Source organism: Amblyomma mixtum, chromosome 7 (assembly GCF_055824585.1).
Source record: "Amblyomma mixtum isolate Tamu chromosome 7, ASM5582458v1, whole genome shotgun sequence".
Lineage (NCBI taxonomy): Eukaryota > Metazoa > Arthropoda > Arachnida > Ixodida > Ixodidae > Amblyomma > Amblyomma mixtum.
In genome coordinates, this window is record NC_143018.1 from 72,062,146 (window position 1) to 72,083,407 (window position 21,262).

At 50.5% G+C, this 21,262-nt stretch overlaps 3 non-coding genes across 3 annotated transcripts; all 3 read right to left on the minus strand.

Moving 5' to 3' along the window:
- Positions 1 to 4,450: 4,450 nt before the first annotated feature.
- Positions 4,451 to 4,553, minus strand: LOC149336450 (U6 spliceosomal RNA). Its single transcript, XR_016284679.1, has one exon. It is a non-coding gene; the product is annotated as a U6 spliceosomal RNA (small nuclear RNA).
- Positions 4,554 to 9,898: 5,345 nt separating this feature from the next.
- LOC149336451 (U6 spliceosomal RNA) lies at positions 9,899 to 10,001 on the minus strand. Its single transcript, XR_016284680.1, has one exon. It is a non-coding gene; the product is annotated as a U6 spliceosomal RNA (small nuclear RNA).
- Positions 10,002 to 18,148: 8,147 nt separating this feature from the next.
- Positions 18,149 to 18,251, minus strand: LOC149336452 (U6 spliceosomal RNA). Its single transcript, XR_016284681.1, has one exon. It is a non-coding gene; the product is annotated as a U6 spliceosomal RNA (small nuclear RNA).
- Between the last annotated feature and the right edge of the window lie 3,011 nt (positions 18,252 to 21,262).

The following is a 21,262-nucleotide window of genomic DNA, read 5'->3' on the forward strand; positions in this document are numbered from 1 at the left end:
ATAGAAATAAAATAATATAAATATGAAATAGCCTAATTAACCTTTCTAGTTAGACCGCATAAATCAATAAAACCGAGAACGAAATTGGTCGAGTTGGGGAATCGAACCAGGGTCTCCGGAGTGCGATACGAGCACGCTAGCCACTCCGTAATGCCAGCTGAATGGTTTGGAATGAACAAAGGCGCGTCTAGCTAATACGGCGTCTTCGTTCACTCCCATCTTCCCCCTTTCCCTTACGGCGAGGTGCAGGTGTCCACCCAGATATGCGAGAGAGATACATTTCCTTTCCTCAAAAAATAAATTTACCGTCCAGCAAGGCGTACAGCCGAATTGGCGATGGCGTTCTGTGGACTCCCTGGCAGCGTTGCAAGACGCTGTCGCGTTCCACTCTTACAGGCGAAGCTTAACATGTTAACCACACATCAGTAACACACGCAGACAGCCAATGGACGCGTCATTCGCTGGCAGCACTTGATTCATCATTCACAACCACATTCTTAACGTACGCTCCCTTGCCGCACATGCCAAGGACGTACACCACGATCACATTCTGCGCCATTCCTCTGTACTTTGCTTTGCTGAAACCTGGATGGATCCCGAAGAGCCTCTCGAAATCATAGATTTCCTATACTGCTGTGGTGCTCGCAGAGACCACAACAGAGCGGTGGGAGTCGCTATCTACTTGCGCACAGGTCTCTCTGCAATACCAGTCGAAATGTTTAGCACGTCACATGAAGTTGGCGAACTGTGCGCCGCAAAGTTGCCCAACGGCTTGCTGGTAGTAGCTGCCTACTTCGCCCCTACCGCACTCACGAAAGACGTCGTGCACTTCCTGCAACTCGCATTAACCGTCCATCGATCCACACCGATGTTAGTAGTGGGGGACTTTAATGTTGACATAAAGACAAACAGCAATTTCCTAACACTTATGCGGGAGAACATCCCGTTCCTCTCGCTCGTAACGCGTCCCACGGCTGTGACAACCTCGCGAGGCACTTGTATAGATCTCGTCTTTGAGAATCAAGCATTGGTGTACCAAGTCGAACATATATCAGTCTATTTCTCCGACCACAAAGCTTCCTTCATGACTGTCAAGAACTGTTAGTGGAGTCTTTGTTAAAGGAATACGTGTGAAAAATAAAAAAAAATTCTGTGATAGCGCATACACGTGTTGCTCGATTTCTTTGCCTCAATCTATCGAAAAGGTGAAACAGCTTATTTGCTGCGCTCAAATTTCGCATTAGGAAGTAACGTAATCGTCGGTAATTTTTTTTGTTCCTCCTCCCCTCACTGTACATACCCCATTCCACATCGAGACGATGTTCGCTTTCGCGGGGGGGAATAATGCCACGTGCCTAACGCGCCGCGCGGCCTCCGCGCTGAGTCGAAGAAGACGACGAAGCGGCGGTGGGCTCTCGTGGCGCGCTGTTCTGTTCTGTGTCGTGGAAGCTGGCTCCATAATTAAAAGAAGGCTCCCAGTCTTGGGTTCTTCTCGACGTCTACCTTCACGGCTCCTCTGGTCGTGACAATATTAATGTTTTAATTAGTATAAAAGTTGTATCTACGACGACTTCTCCGTTGTTGATGCGTGTGGCGCCCTCTTTTGGATAGTGCAGCAGTAAAATTACCCGCGCTTTACCCTACCGCAGCAATAAAAACTCAGGGGCACTTTAGCTGTCTAAAGTGGGTATAGGCGAAAGCGTTTTCCGCACCACTTTGCCTATGTGACACTGGTGACGTTACTACTGGATGACGTCACACATAATTGATGACGAAGTAATGACAAATTACTAATTAGTGACTAATTACTGATTAATGACTATATACTAATTAACTGCTAATTTTTGACGCTTAAGCTTCGCCTTTAGGAGTGGAACGCGACAGCGTGTTGTAGCGCTGCCAGGCAGTCCACGGAACGCCACCACCCGTTCGGCGCGATGCCTTCCCACGGCTGCTCGATCGAGCGGCCGTGCCTTGCCCTTTGAACGCGACGCTTTTTGAGGAAAGGAAATTACGTAGTAATTCTCTGTATCTCGGTGGACACCCGAACCTCACCGTAAAGGAAGGGAGGAACGCCACTACCAATTCGGCGCGATCTCTTGCCCTTTGAACGCAACGCTTTTTGAGGAAAGGAAATGGCGCAGTAATTCTTTGTCATCTCGGCGGACACCCGAACCGCGCTGTACAGGAGGGGAGGAACGCCACCACCCGTTCGGCGCGACGCCTTGCCCTTTGAACGCAACGCTTTATGAGAAATTCTCGGTTATCTCGGTGGACACCCGAACCGTACCCTACAGGAAGGGAGGAGGTGGGAGTGAAAGAAGAAAGAGAAAGAGGGGCCGCAATGAAACTGAAAATTGTATTTGAGGAAAGGAAATTACGCAGTAACTGCCTCGCATATCTCGGTGGACACCCGTGAAAATTCAGGGGGCACTTTCGCTCTCTAAAGTGTTGCAAGGGGAAAGCGTTTCCTGGTGCACTGTTTGTTTTGTTTACTTTTTAGTTTTCATGTCTTTTTTTTTATTTTTGCTCCTTTTCTTATATTTATTGTTTTTATTTTTGTTTATTTTTATTGTTTTTATATTTCCTTCTCCTGACTTTATTCCTTTTATTTTATTTATGAAACCCATGCATTGACTACATGCGCCTTTATTCATGTTCGAACCTTGAGCCTTCGTGGCGGAGTGGTAGCGTCTCCGCTTCAAATGGCAAAGACCCTGGTTCGATTCCCACCCTCGGCGCAGTTTCTTTTTAAGCAGTGACGCCGAAAGGCGGACAAATCTGCCGACGCGTCTGTCGACACTTCTGCCGACAGGTCTGTCGACACTTCTGCCGACGCGTCTGCTAACGACAGTGTGAGGCATTAAAGGCTTTCGCCTTAAAATTAGCATACCCATCCCTCCCCTACCGAAACCGCCTGTTACGTTTCGCCTTCGTCGTGGGGAAGAAAACGGCATGGCTGCAGCGGAACGCCGACTAACCCCGAGACGCGCGTTGGGTGAGCGCCTGGATTGCCACGGAAGCCGCGTCCGTCTGCCCGGTTGAGCGAGCGTCTCCCCTACAGCGCGTGCGAACGCACGTTCGAACGCAGCATGAACTGCGCGGGAACGCCGCTCGTGGACATTCCGGCGTCTGCGCTACGTGGATGGCATCGTTCCCCCTCTCCCAGCGCGTGACGGCGGTGATCCCTCGGGAGTGTGTGTGTGTGTTTGTGACTGGTGCCACTGAGAACTTCCTTCCTCGGCAGGCCCGGCCCGCGGCGTCTAGCTTCTCCTGAAGGCGTCCCTCCGTAGTCTGCCTGCTTCGTCCTCATGCGATGAAGACCCTGAATACATCAACTGGTGGCAGCGGTGGGATGCTGCTGCCCCGAGACACCGTTCACATCAGTATTATGGTCGCACCCTCCCGACTTTCGAAGAATTGGTCGTCCACGTAACAGCGGGACTGCATCGACTGCTTGCTCACGCTCATCGCACTACCGGGGGGCATACAAGTTTACTCGTTCTGGAGGCACGTTGGCGGAAATAAATTGCATGTCGCTGTGACGCCGTCAGCTGTGTGCCACTTCAGTTAAAAATAAGGCTTTAAATTTAGCCACAGAAGCTAGCTTTCTCGAAAGGTCACAACCAACTTGTTGGTACTTTCAGGGTGTTTCACCTAAGTCTTTACACGATTTAAAAAAATAGGCTCTCTCAGTTAGAAGAGCGTTTTTTTTCTGCATAGCAGTGTCAGTTGTGAAGTGCATCAGAAAAAGATAAGTTCTAACTAGCAGGATGTTTAACTAATATTGCGTAGTCAACTTTTTAACTGTTACTGTTAGGATCCTTAAATACTGAGAGGCGTGCAGCCCACCGTAAGTAATATCCATATCAGTTTTTAGAATTTCGAAAACGCGATTACCCTCGGCGCTATGGCCCAACAAATTTTGGTTATTTCGACGAGTTACGTGCACTGGAGGAGTTGCCTGCAAGCTTCTCGGAAGCACATGTATTATGGCGCGATGTAGCCCAAGTTTGTTTGGCCACAGCGCCGAGGGTAACCGCGCTAGTCCAAAGTGCGAGCTATCAGCCGGCAAAGCGCCCCAACGCAGCAAGATCTTGCTGTTCTTGTCGCGAGCATCAGCCCGCGAGCGTTGCCCACGAAAAGATCAGCTGCGGTATCCATTTTAAGTACTTTTGAAGGTAATTATTGCTATTTTGCTGCCACATTACTCCTCCAAGGTAGACTAGAAAAGTAATACATTACACAACAAATTAAAAAGTAATTCAACTGCTGCCATGCCTGCTGCTCGCACACCCTTAAATGATATTTTAGAACAAAGAGGCTTCGAAAATGACATTGCAGTTCAACTTCAGAGGCGACCGCCTCAGTGCACGCAGCCTTCAGACACAAAGGTGGTTCAAATCTTCGAACATCGCAGATGAATGTAGTATTTGAGCACATTTGCGAAAAAAATGTGGAACGCTTCACGATTTTGCGTGTCATCCTTGCGCAGGGGCCATGCTAATCTTCTCTGTATCGTTCCAATTTTAGTATATGTACTTTGGAAGTACAGCTGTCTTCCTTCTCTGTCGGTATATATAGTCGGTTTTTCAAGGCAACAAAAGGTAACAGTGACCTTAAGTGGTTATTGAAAAATTTTGAAATGTTTGCTCGGTATTTAAGCCTTTAGTTCAAGATTTAAATTTGCTTTGCTCAAATACATAGGATTGTATATGCATCTTTTTCATTTGATGGGTGTTGTAAACAATATTAATGTTTTAACTAGTCTAAAAGTTGTATCTACAACGACTTCTCCGTTGTTGATGCGTGTGGCGCCCTCTTTTGGATGGTGCAGCAGTAAAATTACCCGCGCTTTACCCTACCGCAGCAATAAAATTACCCTACCCATCCCTCCCCTGCCGAAACCGCCCTACAGCAGCAGGTAGAGGAGCTCAGGCGCCAGAACCAAATTCTAGCGCGCAAAATTCAAGAATTAGAGGCCAAACAGGCCGGGTCATCCGAACCAATGCAAGAAGCTGAGCCAAATGACGAGGATGACGGATCATCCGTAACATATTGCCTCACTAGCGTCTCGCGGCAGAGTGGGGACACGGTAGTTGCATCTGCTGGTCGCGTCGCCGGCCTAGAGGCACTGCAGCGCCAAACCGAGCAACTGGAGGAGCAAGTGGCGGCCCTTCCGAATCAAATCATGTCAGCAGTCCGCGACTCCTTCCAGGACATGTTCAAGGCAGCTCTAACGCAAGCACTTCCCGACCTTATAGCCCAGGTCACTGACTCGGTCCTTAAAGCCGTGCAGCCCTGGGTCAGCACCCAAATTAAGAACGCCACTAGCTGCGAATCCCCTCACCTCAAACGTAAGACAGCCTGCCGCCAGGAAGCGGAGGAACATGGTTCAGGCTCGGCAGCTGGTGAGTCGGTGCGGCCCCTCACTGGGGTTGCGCCGGCTCCCGGCCAGAGCTAGTCCGCTCGCCCGTAAATAAATACAACAAGATGGCTAGCAGATCTAATAGGAATGATAAAAACCTTGAAAAATTCCAGATCATCCAATGGAACTGCAGGGGTTTCAGAGCTTGGAAAAAGCGGTCACACCTCCAGCTCAACCTGCAGTCCCTAGGTGACATGCCGGCACTCATTGCCCTGCAGGAGCCCGGCATATATATACGCTAAATTATCAGGCTACAGCACCTTTCAGGGGGGCCCCTCTACGTGCATCCTGGTGAATAAGGCTTACACCGTGGTTCAGGTCGACTTAGACTTGAGTACCGAGCAAGAATATACAATGGTCCGGGTACTGCCCCTCAGACGCCGCGACTCGTCAATACATATCCTAAACATATACTGCCCTCCGCATAAGCCACGCGTAACTTTCAATCAAATCTTCCTTCGCGCGATGAAAATGGCAGCCAAAGAGCCTCTAGTGATCGTTGGAGACTTCAATGCTCCCAGCCTTCATTGGGGCTACCACTTCGAACAGGCAAGAGGACGTAAGCTGGCGGAGCTCATCTCCACCCTCAGCCTCACGTTGCTCACGGACCCGGCGTATCCCACCCGAGTGGGGAATTCGGTAACCAGCGACACGTGTCCAGACCTTTCCCTCGTTAAAAATGCTAGAGCGGCTGCCTGGGAGAACTTGGGAGATTCTTTAGGCAGCGATCACCTCCTTCTCCGGATTACACTCGTGGCGAAGGCAGTGCGCAAAAAATGGGGTCAGGCCAAGCTGACCGATTGGCACAAATTCCTAAATCACACTATCCCTCTCGTACTATTTTCCGGCGGCTACGCGGAGTGGGCTAACCACATATACAACATTCAGAAACAACACGTCACAACACTACAAACCACCGAAGAGATACCCGCAGTGGACACCCACCTCCTGCATTTGTGGGAGGCGCGCCGGAGCTTAACTAGACGGTGGAAAAAGCAGAAAACTAATCGCAAATTACGCGACCGCATAGCCAAACTCACAGAGCAGGCTCCAGCGTATTCTGCCGAACTCTCAGATTCAAATTGGATAGCACGCTGCGACGCCGCAGCTCATCAGATGAGCTCGAAGGGGACGTGGCGTCTCTTCCGCAGTCTAATCGACCCCTCCCAAACGACAGGGGAGACGCAGAAGCAGCTCCGGCGGGTTCTGCAAGGGTATCAAGGTACGACGGCGCACCTTGCTGTGCGACAGATATCTCTGTCGTACGGAGGACCCGCCTGGGCCTGAGTACATGTACTCTGGCAGGCATAGTGAAACACTTGATGCCCCTTTTGAGTTGCACGACCTTATGGCGGCCTTAGCAAAAATGCGCCGGGGTACGGCTCCGGGACGGGATCACATAACAGTGAACATGTTGGCGAACCTACTGGACTCAGCCTACCTCTATTTATTAGAATACATCAACCAGATCTGGGGCGGGCGTCCACTCCCTCCCGAGTGAAAAACGTCACTTGTGACGTTTATCCCTAAAACAGGTAAGGCCGTGAATACGGACAACCTGAGGCCCATATCACTGACCTCATGTGCGGGCAAGCTTATGGAGACGATGATACGGGATCGCCTCTCTCCATACCTGGAGAGTAAGGGCTTCTTTGCAGTCACCATTTTCGGGTTTCGCCCCCACATGTCCGCACAGGATGTCCTTCTCCAGCTGCACAGGGATGTAATACGACCCACAACTATGCAACACAATGACAAAGCCATCCTCGCCCTTGATCTGAAAGGGGCTTTCGACAATGTTAAACACGGAAGCATCCTGGCCAACTTGAGTTCTACCGATTGTGGGGCTAGGGCCTACGCGTATGTACGAGATTTCTTGACTAATCGCCAGGCCTTTCTTTGGATTGAGGGCGAGGAATACGGCCCTTACATGATGGGAACACGAGGTACCCCTCAGGGAGCGGTGTTATCACCGCTCCTGTTCAACATAGCTATGATGCGCCTCCCAAGCCAACTGGCCCGGGTGGAAAGGCATTCAACACGCGTTATATGCAGATGACATTACAATTTGGACCACTGAGGGAAGCCTTGGGGACATGGAGGCCCGCCTTCAGCAGGCCGTTTCCATAGTCGATGCGAATGCTATATACTGTGGGCTCCAATGTGCTCCAACGAAATCAGAGCTTCTGCATGTCAGAGCGAGCCCAAAGGATAGGACAGCAATTCACATCTCTCTGTCAGGAGGTCCTATTAGAGAGGTGGAGGAGCTCCGTTCTGGGCCTTTTCATTCACCACTGACTCAGACCGGACTCCACCATTGTGAAATTCAAGAGAGTAGGCGAACAGGTAGGGCGCATGGTCCGCCGCGTTTCCAACAAGCGGGGCGGTCTGCGGGGCAGGGACGCGCTTCGGTTCGTCTATACCTTCGTGAATAGCCGAATCCTCTACGCCGTGCCATATCTCCGCGCTACTAAGCAATACGAGGCGCGAATAGACGCCATCATCCGCAAGGCAACTAAGCGAGCCCTGGATCTCCCTGTGGCTACCTCTAATGCCAAACTCAAAGCATTGGGGGTTCTAAACTCCTACCAGGAGCTGCGGGAGGCCCACCTCGTGAACCAATACACGCGGCTCATGCAGACGGCCCCTGGGCGCCGCCTGCTAAACCGCTTACACATCCAACACGACTGCACTCCAGAGGAGGCGGAGCGTATCCCAGTACTGTGGCGCCATATGCTCTGGGTCTCCCCGCTCCCCCGTAACATGATGCACGAAAACAGACGACAAGCGTGGGCTCGGGCTCTTGAGAGACAACACGGCTCCCGACCCGGTGTATATTATGTAGACGTAGCAGGGCCATCGCCCACGGGATTTTACATGGCCGCTGTCGTTCACCAGGAAATGCACGTTGATGGACTCTCTTTTCGAGCCCCGAATTCAATGCGTGCCGAGGAAGAGCGATAGCGCTTGCTGCCGCCCACGCCAATTCGTGAATCATCATCACGGACTCCCGAAAAGCATGTGATCATTACTTGGCAGGGGAGATCTCCCCCTTAGCTGCTTGCATACAAGACGGACTGCCACTGATCCAACACCGAAAAGAATCATTTGGGCTCCTGGCCACCAGAGCTTACGAGGTAATGAGGCCGCTGACGCGGCTGCCCGAGCGCTTATTCACCGGGCTCCTCATCCCAGCTCTTCTGGCTCGGAGACTATAGCCCAGTAAAAAAAAAACCATTGGAACCAATTGGACATTCCAGTTGGATCTGAATGGACATTCCCATTGCTTCCAAATGGATTTCCCAATTGGAACCAATTGGTACCAGTTATGTTTTTAGCCCCCGACCAAATGGTCCAAATGGATAGTTCATTTGAACCATCCAATTGGAACACCATTCCAACCGGAACCAATTGGAAACTGAACTCGTTCAATTGGAACCAATTGGAACCCATTGGAAATCCAATTGGTTCCAATGGTTTTTCTTAGTGGGTCGCGACACGAACAGCAAGATCTTGCTGCGTTGGGCCGCTTTGCCTGCAGATAGCGCGCACTTCGGACTAGCGCTTGGGCGCCTCGATGGTGGTGGTGAAAACATTTAATTGCTGAAATAGAGTTTGGGAGCCACAGAGTGGCCCCGCTACATGGTCGGCGTCCCTAGTCCGGGACACCGCATGACAAGGCCCCGTCTCTCGCCCGTTTCACCAGAGCCCTTTGGGACTCAAGCGAGGAGCAATTGAGGGGGGCAGTCTCCCGTGCCTCTCTGGAAGGGGTAGGGGAAGGGGGGAGGTGGGGATATTGAGTACATGCCCACACCATGTGGAAGATATCACAGGTCTCCCCACAGTGCGGGCATCGCCCATGCCTGTTCAGCCCGCGAGCGTTGCCCACGAAAAGGTTGTGACTGACTGAGAGAAGGATGAAAAAGAAATTACACGGGCCTGCCTACTGGCTCGAGCCAAGCCACCACCGCTGCCACGTGCAGATAGAGGAGAGTTAAAGATCAGAGGAAAGAGAAAAAGGAAAGAAAAGACGCGCGTCGCAGCAACAACTGCGTCCGCCGGAGCGGACGCTGCTGAAAAAACAGATAAGCGGCCGAAGCCGCGCTCGCCGAAGCGAGGACAGATCCAGCACATGTTGAAAAGGTCAGCTGCGGTATCCATTTTAAGTACTTTGGAAAGTAATTATTGCTATTCTGCTGCAAAATTACTCCTCCAAGGTAATTCAGTACATATTACTAAATTACTAGACCAGAAAAGTAATACGTTACACAACAAATTAAAAAGTAATTCAATTGCTGCCATGCCTGCTGCTCGCACACCCTTAAATCATATCTTAGAAAAAAGTGGCTTCGAAAATTACATTGCAGTTCAAATTCAGAGGCGACCGCCTCGGTGCAGCCTTCAGACACAAAGGTGGTTTCAAATCTTAGAACATCGCAGATAAATGTAGTATTTGAGCACATTTGCGAAAAAAATGTGGAACGCTTCACGATTTTGCGTGTCATCCTTGCGCAGGGGCCATGCTAATCTTCTCTGTATCGTTCCAATTTTAGTATATGTACTTTGGAAGTACAGCTGTCTTCCTTTTCTGTCGGTATATATAGTCAGTTTTTCAAGGCTACAAAGGGTAACAGTGACCTTAAGTGGTTATTGAAAAATTTTGAAATGTTTGCTTGGTATTTAAGCTTTTAGTTCATGATTTGAATTTGCATTGATCAAATACATAGGATTATATATTCATTTTTTTATTTAACGTGTGCTGCACACAATATTAATGTTTTAATTAGTCTAAAAGTTGTATCTGCAGCGACTTCTCGTTGTTGAGGCGTGTGGCGCCCTCTTTTGGATGGTGCACCAATAAAATTACCCGCGCTTTTTGAATTTTTAATGAACCATGAGCTAAAGGCAGAAACATCGTGGTCTTCTTTCACTCCCACTTCCTCCCTTCCTCTACGGTGAGGTTCAGGTGTCCACCGAGATGACAGAGAATTACTGCGCCATTTCCTTTCCTCAAAAAGCGTTGCGTTCAAGTAGTAGTAGAAAACTTTTATTTAGATCTTTTAAGAAATTCGCGGATTCGAAGCCTCCGTCGTCTTTCGTGGCGCCGGCGACTTGAGGCTTCTCTTCAGCAAGGTTGGGCCCCTAGTCCAGGGCTCCACTGAGTCGCGCTGCATCAGTAGCGTGCCGCACTAAGGCCCTTTGGGCCGCGAGCTCGCTGCTGGTGAGCCGGCTCTCCCATTGCTCCGCACTCGGGAATTCGTGTTGGTGGAATGCTTTATTTCGTTCGCACTCCCATGTGATGTGGTATAGTGTGGGTGTGTCGCCGCACCAGGGGCAGTTTGCTCTGTATTGTGTTGGTGACATCTTGTTATAGATGTACAAGTTGGGGAAGGAGTTTGTTTGTAGCCTACGCCAGCCGACTGCTTCCTCCCTCGTGAGGGCTTTGTGTGGTGGTGGGTACTTGAATCTAGTCCCTCTGTATAGTTGTAATGTCTCTGTGTATCCCCCCTCGCATGCTAGTAGCTGAAGCTCCAGAACATCTGACATGCCTGCTCGGTATGTAAGCCCTCGAGCTAGGCTGTCTGCTGTTTCGTTCCCCGCTACGCCTGCGTGGCCTGGGACCCAGATTATGTGTTGTATGGGTGTCTTCTCAGCAGAGGCTGCTGCCCCACTGATTATCCTGAGGGCCATGCCGCTAATTCTGCCCTTCGTATAGTTTTTACACGTGTCTTTCGAGTCTGTTAAGATGCTTAGGGATCGGCCTTTCCTATAGCCTTCTGCTACCGCCAGCGCGACGGCAATTTCCTCGGCCTCCGTTATGCCCACGACCTCCACTGAGGCGCATGTGGCCATGTCTCCTGTGCTATTAACTACCACCGTAGCGGCTAAGCGCTTCCCTGCATGTACGTACATGGAGGCGTCCGTATAGACTGTGTTCTCTGATCGGCCTAGCCTCCTTTCTATCTGCTCGGCCCTTGCTTTTCGTCTGTCCTCGTGTAGGTTAGGATCCATGTTTTTAGGCAGGGGTCCTACATTAAAGGTCTTTCTAAGGTCGTCCGGTACGTCCGCGTATCTGTCTATGAGTCCGCACGTGTTCCGACCCAACCTTCTCAGGAGCGCCCTTCCCGTAGAGGAGCCTCTGAGTCTGATGAGTTGTGCCCCCAATTGAGCCTCGGCAAGCTCATCGAAGGTATTGCTGATTCCTAGTTGGAGTAGCTTCTCGTTTGATGCGTTTCTGGGCAGGTGTAGAGCAATCTTGTATGCCTTCCTGAGAATACAGTCGGCTTGCTCCCGCTCCGCCTTTGTTGTAGCGTGGTAGGGCAAGGAGTACATAACTCTGCTAACGATTAGGCTGTTGACGAGTTTGAGGGTATCTTCTTCTTTCATCCCGTACCTTCTCTGAGAGACTCTACTGATCATTCTGCCAACCTGCTCCGCGGCTCTTCTCAACAGGCTGATGGTATGGCTGCATTTTCGGCTGCTCTGCAGCCACATGCCTAGGATTCGTACCATGTTCTGTTCTTGGATCAGTTGCCCCTCTAGAACTACTTCCAGCGAGGCTTTGGTAGGATTTCTTCCGATCCTGATGATTTCCGACTTCTCCGTCGAACATCTGAGGCCTCTCTCCCAGACGTAGGTCTCTACGCAGGTCGCAGCTTCTTGTAGTCTGTCTTGCTTCTCCCCTAACGATCCTTGGGTGACCCACACCGTGATGTCGTCGGCATATATCGCGTGTTGGATGCCCGGGATTTCCTTGAGTCGTCTTGCTAGCCCGATCATCGCCATATTGAACAGGACGGGCGATATCACGGAGCCTTGGGGTGTTCCTTTGCAAGGCGTGGTGAAGACGTCGCTTCTCAGCTCGCCTAGTCCCACGGTCGCTGTTCTGTCGCTCAGGAAGGCCCTGATGTAGTCGTGGGTTCTTCCCCCGCAGTTGGTGTTGTTGATGCCTTCCATGATGGCGGCGTGGCTCACGTTGTCGAAGGCTCCCTTTATGTTGAGGGCCATGACAACGTTTTCGCCACTTCTCGGCATTTTCTCGAGTACTTCCTCCTTGAGTTGGAGTAGTACGTCCTGCGTAGACAGGTGGGCTCTGAACCCGTACATGCTGTCTGGGTACAGTTGGTTCTTCTCTAGGTGCGACTGGATCCTTTTTGTGATTACTTTCTCGTACATCTTGCCCAGGCACGACGTGAGGGAGATCGGCCTGAGGTTCTCGACCTGGAGTTTCTTGCCTGGCTTCGGGATCATTACCACTACCGCGTGTTTCCACTCGGCCGGCACTGTTCCTTCTTGCCAGAGCTTGTTGAAGTAGGCTGTGAGCTGATCTATGGCTCCATCGCTGAGGTTTCTTATGAGCGAGTTCTTGATTCTGTCCGCCCCCGCTGCTGTGTTTTTTGTTGCCGACCTGATCGCCTCGACGACTTCCTCTCTCGTTATGGGCCGATCCATGGTTGGATTCTCTTCGCCCTGGTACTCTTCTTGGTAGCTTTCGACCTGGTCTCTGCCGTAGCATTTGACCCGGACTTCCTCGAGTAGCTGTTCGTCCGTGCCCGTGTACTGGTGCACCAGCCTCTGAATCGATTTGCCGCTTTCTGATTTGTTCTTGCTCGGGTCCATGAGGGACCTGAGGATCTGCCACGTCCTGGCCGTGCTGAGGGTGCCGTTCAGCGCGTTGCTGAATTGCTGCCATCCTTGCCTAGCCAGCTGCGTTGCATACTCCTCCGCTTGTTTAGTTATTTCGGCTATTTTAATCTTTAGCTTCCTATTGAACTTCTGTCGTTTCCAATGCTTGGTGAGCCCGCGTCTCGCCTCCCATAGCTTGAGGAGCCGCTTGTCCACCTCCGGAGTTTGTTCGGTTCTTTAGTATAGAGTTCTTGGATCTGTCTGAGTTGCTGGCTCCACTCCTCCGCAGATACAATGTCGCCCTTGATCTGCTTGCAGTGTGCTCTGAAGGCGTCCCAGTCCGTTAGGCGGACCTTGCCTATTTTCCGCTTGATATTGTTTGCGGTTGTGCTGATCCTTATTATGTGGTGGTCGCTTCCAAGGTTCTCGAGCAGGTTCTCCCATTCTAATTGTCTGGCGCCCCTTACGAAGGTTAAGTCAGGGCACGTGTCTGGACTGACGCTGTTCCCCTGTCTAGTTGGGTGATGTTCGTCGGTTAGCAATTCGCACTCTGCCTGTTCTGCTGCAGCGCAAATGCCACGTCCCTTCTTGTCGTCTTTATTGTAGCCCCACCTCGGGCTCTTGGCGTTGAAATCACCTGCTATTACTAGGGTGTTGTTCCCCGCTAACTTTTTCGCCTCCGTAAAGAGCCTAATAAAGTCCCCATCTTTCTGTCTGGGCGGGCTGTATAAGTTTATAATATAAGTGCTTTTAGATCGTGCTTTCTTTTTGGGGATTATCTCCGTGATCACGTGTTCGATCCGGGTGTCCTCTATTTCGTTATGTGCTATGGCTACTACTTGTTTGCTAATGAGAGTTGCCGTACGGCCATTTTCCTGACACGTGTAGCCCCTAAGCGTAGGGGTGCAGTTTGTTTCCTGTAGCATAATTACGTCTGGTGGGGTTCCTCTGGCATAGATGAATTGCTGCAGGAGGCCTTGTTTTTGCCTGTACCCCCTGCAGTTCCACTGCCACAGCTCTAATTGTTGGAGGCGTTCTGCCATGATGGGTTACCATTATTTGCGTTGGGGGTTTCTGTGCCGAACCTGCGTTCGTTAAGTAGTCTGTCTCTAGCATCATTGGTTATTCTCTGTGTGTTTTGGCTCTTGATGTGCGTCCTGACATTCTGTTCTAACAGGGCAAACTTTTGTTGTCCCTGCTGCATTTCGCTTTTTAACTGCTGCATCTGCTCTTGCATCTGCCTCTGCATGTTCATCATGAAGGTTTTAAGCTCATCGTTGGAGGTCCCTCCCTCGTGGTGTTGTTGCCCCGTCTCCATCGCCCTAGGCGGTGGGGTCTGAGTCCTAGGCGGTGCATAGCCTGTCCTCGATTCACGTAGTTCTCTGATTACCTCGCTTAGCTGCTTCCTAAGCTGCTCAAGTTCACGTTTAAGTGTCTTATTTTCCTCCGCTAGCTGTTTCTCGCGTGCGGTTTGTGTGTTGTTTGTGTTCGAGTGCGGAGCAAAGAGTGATTTGGGAGGGCCGTCTCCCCAGCTCACCTTAACGCCGCCGCTCTTCTTCTTTTGCTGTTGCTGCCCTTGCGTCTGCTTCTGCTGTTGCTTGCCGTTGCCGCCCAAGGGTGGGAAGGACTCGTCCCTTTCGGATCCCCGGCTCTGGCTCCGGTTCCGGCTGCCCCCGCGGCTGCTCCGGCCCGACTCCTGACTCTCGTCACGGAACCATCTTGGTTTTCTTCCCCGGCTGCGGCCCCGGCTACGGCGTTGCTGCTGCAGGGGGCCCCACCGCAGCTCGCTCGCCGACTTGAGTCGCTGTTTGCAGTCTCTCGTGCCCGCCACGTGGTCGCCGCCACACAGCAGGCATTTGGGTGTGCATTGGTGGTCTGCCGCCGGGTTCTGGAGTCCGCACTGTCTGCAGGCCCTAGTCTCCGGATTCGGGCAGACGTCCATTCGGTGCCCCTGTTGGCCGCAGGTGTAGCATACCTGCCTCGTGGGCCGGTACGGGTAGCACCAAAATTCTCCGCTGTGGTAGAGAACTTGCTTCGGGAGGGTGGGGCCGTCGAAGGTGATGATGGCCGTGCTGGATCTCCCGAGCATTCTGGCTGTTAGGATCTTCACGCCTTGCGTGCGAACTCTGAGGCTTGCCTTGAGTTCCTCGGGCGAAGTCTCCGGATCCACTCCGTGGATCACCCCACGTAGCGTGCCTTCCGGCGCCGCCACGTGTGCGTTTACGGCGTAGTTCTTGCCTCCGAAGCTCAGCTGCTTGATGCGCATAATCTTCTTGGCCGCTTCTTCGTTGCTGGTGCTCACAATTATGATGTTTGATCCATTGCGCAGCCGGATGATCAGGTCTTCTTCCTTACATCCCCGCTCGGTAGCCGCGACTACCGCCCGCGCCACGTGGTGTTGGTGCAAGTCTCTGACTGCGAGTCCTCTCGGCCGGAGGACGATTTTAAAGTCGTCTCTGGGGAGCGGAGGCAGGCGTCGCCTCGGCGCTCCCTCCCTCTCCTTGTTCTCCGCCGCAGCTGGCGCGCCAGCTGCGTTCTTCGTCGCCCCTGAAGAAGGCGCGCAATCTAGGCCGTTTCCCTCCAAAACTTGCTGCTTGCCGCCGCCATCTTGGCGTTTCCTTTGTTTCTTCGACATGGCGACTATCCAGTCGTCTTCTTTTTCTCTGTCGATTCCGCTTACTTGTGAGCGTTGGATCGGTGAGGTGCTGCTTCCCGGGGCTTGGATCCCTGCTGCAGCGAGGCCGTCTCGGTCTTGCTGCATGTGGGCCACTTCGATGGCGTTCAAACGGCTAGACATCGCGCCGAACGGGTGATGGCGTTCCGTGGACTCCCTGGCAGCGCTACAACACGCTGTCGCGTTCCACACCTAAAGGCGAAGCTTAAGCGTCTTTAATTAGCATTTAATTAGTATTCAGGCATTAATCAGTAATTAACCATTAATAAATTATTTGTCATCACTTAGTAATTACATGTGACGCCACCAGTGCCACAGAAGCAGTCAAAGTGGTGCGGAAAACGCTTTCGCCTCTACGCACTTTAGACAGTCAAAGTGCCCCTGAATTTTCTGTCTGTGCAATGGCTCAAAACCTTTCTTTTTTCCAAAAAATTTCGCGGGCATTTCTTTAAATGCTGGAAAAAAGGTGCAATAGCAGATACGTTGCTACAAAAAAAAACTGGATCGGTTGTTTTGTTATCACCTCTCAACAACTTAACGAAAGTATGTGACCCTAATGTGAATATCAAAAATTATGCATAATCAACCACCTCTCAACAACTTAACGAAAGTATGTGACCCTAATGTGAATATCAAAAATTATGCATAATCAATCTTAGCTAGTTAACTAGTTAACATGAATGTTAAAAAATGCCCTCGGCAGTGCCACACGATGGGAAACAATATGTCCTTTATCTCACCCAGCTCCGGTGCGTCGGTTTTTTTAAAGCCTTGTTTCAAGTTATGTGAAATGCCCTACTATAAACTCTAAAGAATTAAAAAGAAGCTGTCCTCTAGCGAATTCCCTATTAGGGACAGCATGGAGGAATGAAACTCCTCAGGAGAGGCCCTCGCTATCCGAGCTGCACGCCAGAAAACGTGCCGGAAGTCACATGCTTTCGCAAGGACTGCTGGGAGACTTGGCAGACGGCGCAGCCAATAGTAACGCTGGGCGCACCGGCGGCGTCTGCTAGATTGTCCGCTGCGCATGCGCAAGCACGCTGAGACGGAAGCCAAGCAGGCGGGGGGGAGGGAGCAGGGGAGAGCGGCTTCAAAAAATGTGACGTAATCACCTCTCCTGAGTGCTTCCCTTCCTCCATGAGGGGCAAGCAAAGTAGTTAAATTACATTACTAATAACTTTCCTAGAAATCTCGCAAAAGTAAATAAATTGCATTACAAATTACTGCTCACAACAAGTAATGAGAATTACTTTTAAATTACTTTTTTAGTTTCAACGCAAAAAGAATGTTAAGCATTGGAAATAGCTCGTACAAAATTTGCAGTATTCTTTGCTTGCATCGCCACTGAGACTGATAATGGACGTCGGAAATTTTGCCCCTTTTTGAAGAAAGGTAGCCTTAGTCCATTGAACAGCCGCTTTGCTGACATAGATGAGGCCAACTTACTCGCAAAATTTGAGTGATTGCTCGCATCACTCTTCAATCAGGAGTGCCTCTTTCATTGCGTATTATGGTCGTACACTCCTGACTTTTGAAGAATTTGTCGTCCACGTAACAGCGGGACTGCATCGACTGCTTGTTCACGCTCCTCGCACTACCGGGGAGCATACAAGTCGCCAATTCTGCAGTTCAATTTACTCGTTCTGGAGGCACGTTGGCGGAAATAAATTGCATGTCGCTGTGACGCCGTCAGCTGTGTGCCACTTCAGTTAAAAAGAGGGCCTTAAATTTAGCCACAGAAGCTAGTTTTCTTGAAAGGTCACAACAAATTTTGTTACATGTCAGTTCATACTTTTGTCAGTGCGCTGACGTGATAATACATATACAGGGTGCTTGACCTAAGACATTACACGATTTTAAAAAATAGGCTCTTTCAGTTAGAAGAGAGCTTTTTTTCGACATAGCGGTGTCAGTTGTGTAGTGCATCAGAAAAAGATAAGTTCTAACTAGCAGGATGTTTAACTAATATTGCATAGTTAACTTTTTAACTGTTACTGTTAGGATCCTTAAATACTGAGAGGCGTGCAGCCCTCCGTAAGGATCCATATCAGTTTCTAGAATTTCGAAAACGCCATTAACCTCGGCGCTGCGGTAAGCTGCGGTATCCATTTTAAGTACTTTTGAAAGCAATTATTGCGGTTTTGCTGCAAAATTACTCCTCCAAGGTAATTCAGTACATATTACTAAATTACTAGACCAGAAAAGTAATACGTTACACAACAAATTAAAAAGTAATTCAATTGCTGCCATGCCTGCTGCTCGCACACCTTTAAATCATATCTTAGAAAAAAAGAGGCTTCGAAAATTACATTGCAGTTCAAATTCAGAGGCGACCGCCTCTGTGCAGCCTTCAGACCCAAAGGTGGTTTCAAATCTTCGAACATCGCAGATAAATGTAGTACCTTGAGCACATTTGCGAAAAAAATGTGGAACGCTTCACGATTTTGCGTGTCATCCTTGCGCAGGGGCCATGCTAATCTTCTCTGTATCGTTCCAATTTTAGTATATGTACTTTGGAAGTACAACCCAACTCCTGTTCTGTCGGTATATATAGTCAGTTTTTCAAGGCTACAAAGGGTAACAGTGACCTTAAGTGGTTATTGACAAATTTTGAAATGTTTGCTCGGTATTTAAGCTTTTAGTTCAAGATTTGAATTTGCTTTTTCAAATACATAGGATTGTATATGCATCTTGTTCATTTGACGGTTGCTGTGAACAGTATTAATGTTTTAATTAGTCTAAAAGTTGTATCTACAACGACTTCTCCGTTGTTGATGCGTGTGGCGCCCTCTTTTGGATGGTGCAGCAGTAAAATTACCCGCGCTTTACCCTACCGCAGCAATAAAAACTCAGGGGCACTTTAGCTGTCTAAAGTGGGTATAGGCGAAAGCGTTTTCCGCACCACTTTGCCTATGTGACACTGGTGACGTTACTACTGGATGACGTCACACATAATTGATGACGAAGTAATGACAAATTACTAATTAGTGACTAATTACTGATTAATGACTATATACTAATTAACTGCTAATTTTTGACGCTTAAGCTTCGCCTTTAGGAGTGGAACGCGACAGCGTGTTGTAGCGCTGCCAGGCAGTCCACGGAACGCCACCACCCGTTCGGCGCGATGCCTTCCCACGGCTGCTCGATCGAGCGGCCGTGCCTTGCCCTTTGAACGCGACGCTTTTTGAGGAAAGGAAATTGCGTAGTAATTCTCTGTATCTCGGTGGACACCCGAACCTCACCGTAAAGGAAGGGAGGAACGCCACTACCAATTCGGCGCGATCTCTTGCCCTTTGAACGCAACGCTTTTTGAGGAAAGGAAATGGCGCAGTAATTCTCTGTCATCTCGGCGGACACCCGAACCGCGCTGTACAGGAGGGGAGGAACGCCACCACCCGTTCGGCGCGACGCCTTGCCCTTTGAACGCAACGCTTTATGAGAAATTCTCGGTTATCTCGGTGGACCCCCGAACCGTACCCTACAGGAAGGGAGGAGGTGGGAGTGAAAGAAGAAAGAGAAAGAGGGGCGCAATGAAACTGAAAATTGTATTTGAGGAAAGGAAATTACGCAGTAACTGCCTCGCATATCTCGGTGGACACCCGTGAAAATTCAGGGGGCACTTTCGCTCTCTAAAGTGTTGCAAGGGGAAAGCGTTTCCTGGTGCACTGTTTGTTTTGTTTACTTTTTTAGTTTTCATGTTTTGTTTTTTTTATTTTTGCTCCTTTTCTTATATTTATTGTTTTTATTTTTGTTTATTTTTATTGTTTTTATATTTCCTTCTCCTGACTTTATTCCTTTTATTTTAGTTATGAAACCCATGCATTCACTACATGCGCCTTTATTCATGTTCCAACCTTGAGCCTTGGTGGCGGAGTGGTAGCGTCTCCGCTTCAAATGGCAAAGACCCTGGTTCGATTCCCACCCTCTGCGCAGTTTCTTTTAAAGCAGTGATGCCGAAAGGCAGACAAATCTGCCGACGCGTCTGTTGACACTTCTGCCGACAGGTCTGTCGACACATCTGCCGACGCGTCTGCTAACGACAGTGTGAGGCATTAAAGGCTTTCGCCTTAAAATTAGCATACCCATCCCTCCCCTACCGAAACCGCCTGTTACTTTTCGCCTTCGTCGTGGGGAAGAAAACGGCATGGCTGCAGCGGAACGCCGACTAAAGCCCGACCCACATGGAGCGGTTTTCTCGCGGAAAACCTGCGTACGGCCGCCCGGCGGCGGCCGCTGGGCCGCCGGCGGCCGTTCCGCGAAATCCTAATTTATTATTGCGACAGCCACCGTCTCTACCCGGCACCTGCCAAGGGGCTGAGTAAGGCGGAGGAGCGAACTCTGCGGCGCCTGCAGACAGGAACCCTTCTCTGTCCTGCAATAGCAAAACACTTCGATCCGAACACAGATGGGCGCTGCCCGCACTGTGGAGAGATCTGCGATATCTTTCACATGGTGTGGGCATGTACTCAGAATCCTCACCTTCCCCCCTCCCCCACCCCCACCCGAGAGGCATGGGAGACTGCCCTCCTCAACTGCTCCACAATGGAGTCCCAAAGGGCTCTGGTCAAGCGGGCGCGAGACGGGGCCTCGTCATGCGGTGTCCCGGACTAAGGATACCGACCATGCAGCAGGGTTATTTATTTTTTTTTTAACCCTCAAGCTCTCTTTAATTAAAGTTTTTCACCACCACCACCACCGGCGGCCGTTCGCCGACGACCAAGCAGTGCTAGATACGTTCGCCCGGCGGTCAGCCGCTCACCGGAAGCGGCGAATGCGAGCTGCCAGCGCGGACCAATGAGGGCGCTCTCTTCCCGCATCTTGCTTCCGCCCGCGCGCGGCGACAAACATGGCGGCGCCTTTCGAAGCCGGACCCCTCGCTTTGGACTGAATTCTCGTTGTTGCTGCCTTTTTCACTGCGTTCACTGGCCGTAAATGGAGCACCGGTCTTTCGCTTCGTCTCGCCTTGCCTATAATAAAACTTATAAGTGATAAATTTGCCTTATTTTTTTATTTAGAGTGACGATTCTCCCACTTCTAAGCTTACGAGGAGAGCCGGTTTTTTTACAATAATGTGTCCTGTCCCGAGAACCAGATGGCGCTACTATAGGCTGAGTCTATTTTTGCGTCTCTGCTAGCAGCAGCTGCCGGTGGCTCGGCGCGCAGGGTGAAACCGAGTGGGGTTGGAGTGGAGAGGGGAGATAGCATACGCTGAACTAAAAAGTGAGAATGCGCCCTCCAATAAACAATGGCTTTAGGGTAAGCTTACAAATCTTTTTTTTTTTGTTTTTGTCGGCAGCGGTTTGGAGGCAGCCGCCCGTTTTCCGCCTCCTGTGGTGCGGCACAGCGGCGGTGCGTCCGCGTTCCGCCGCGCCGCTCAAAATCCGCAGCGCAAGTTCGCTCCATGTGGGTCGCCCTTAACCCCGAGACGCGCGTTGGGTGAGCGCCTGGATTGCCACGGAAGCCGCGTCCGTCTGCCCGGTTGAGCGAGCGTCTCCCCTACAGCGCGTGCGAACGCACGTTCGAACGCAGCA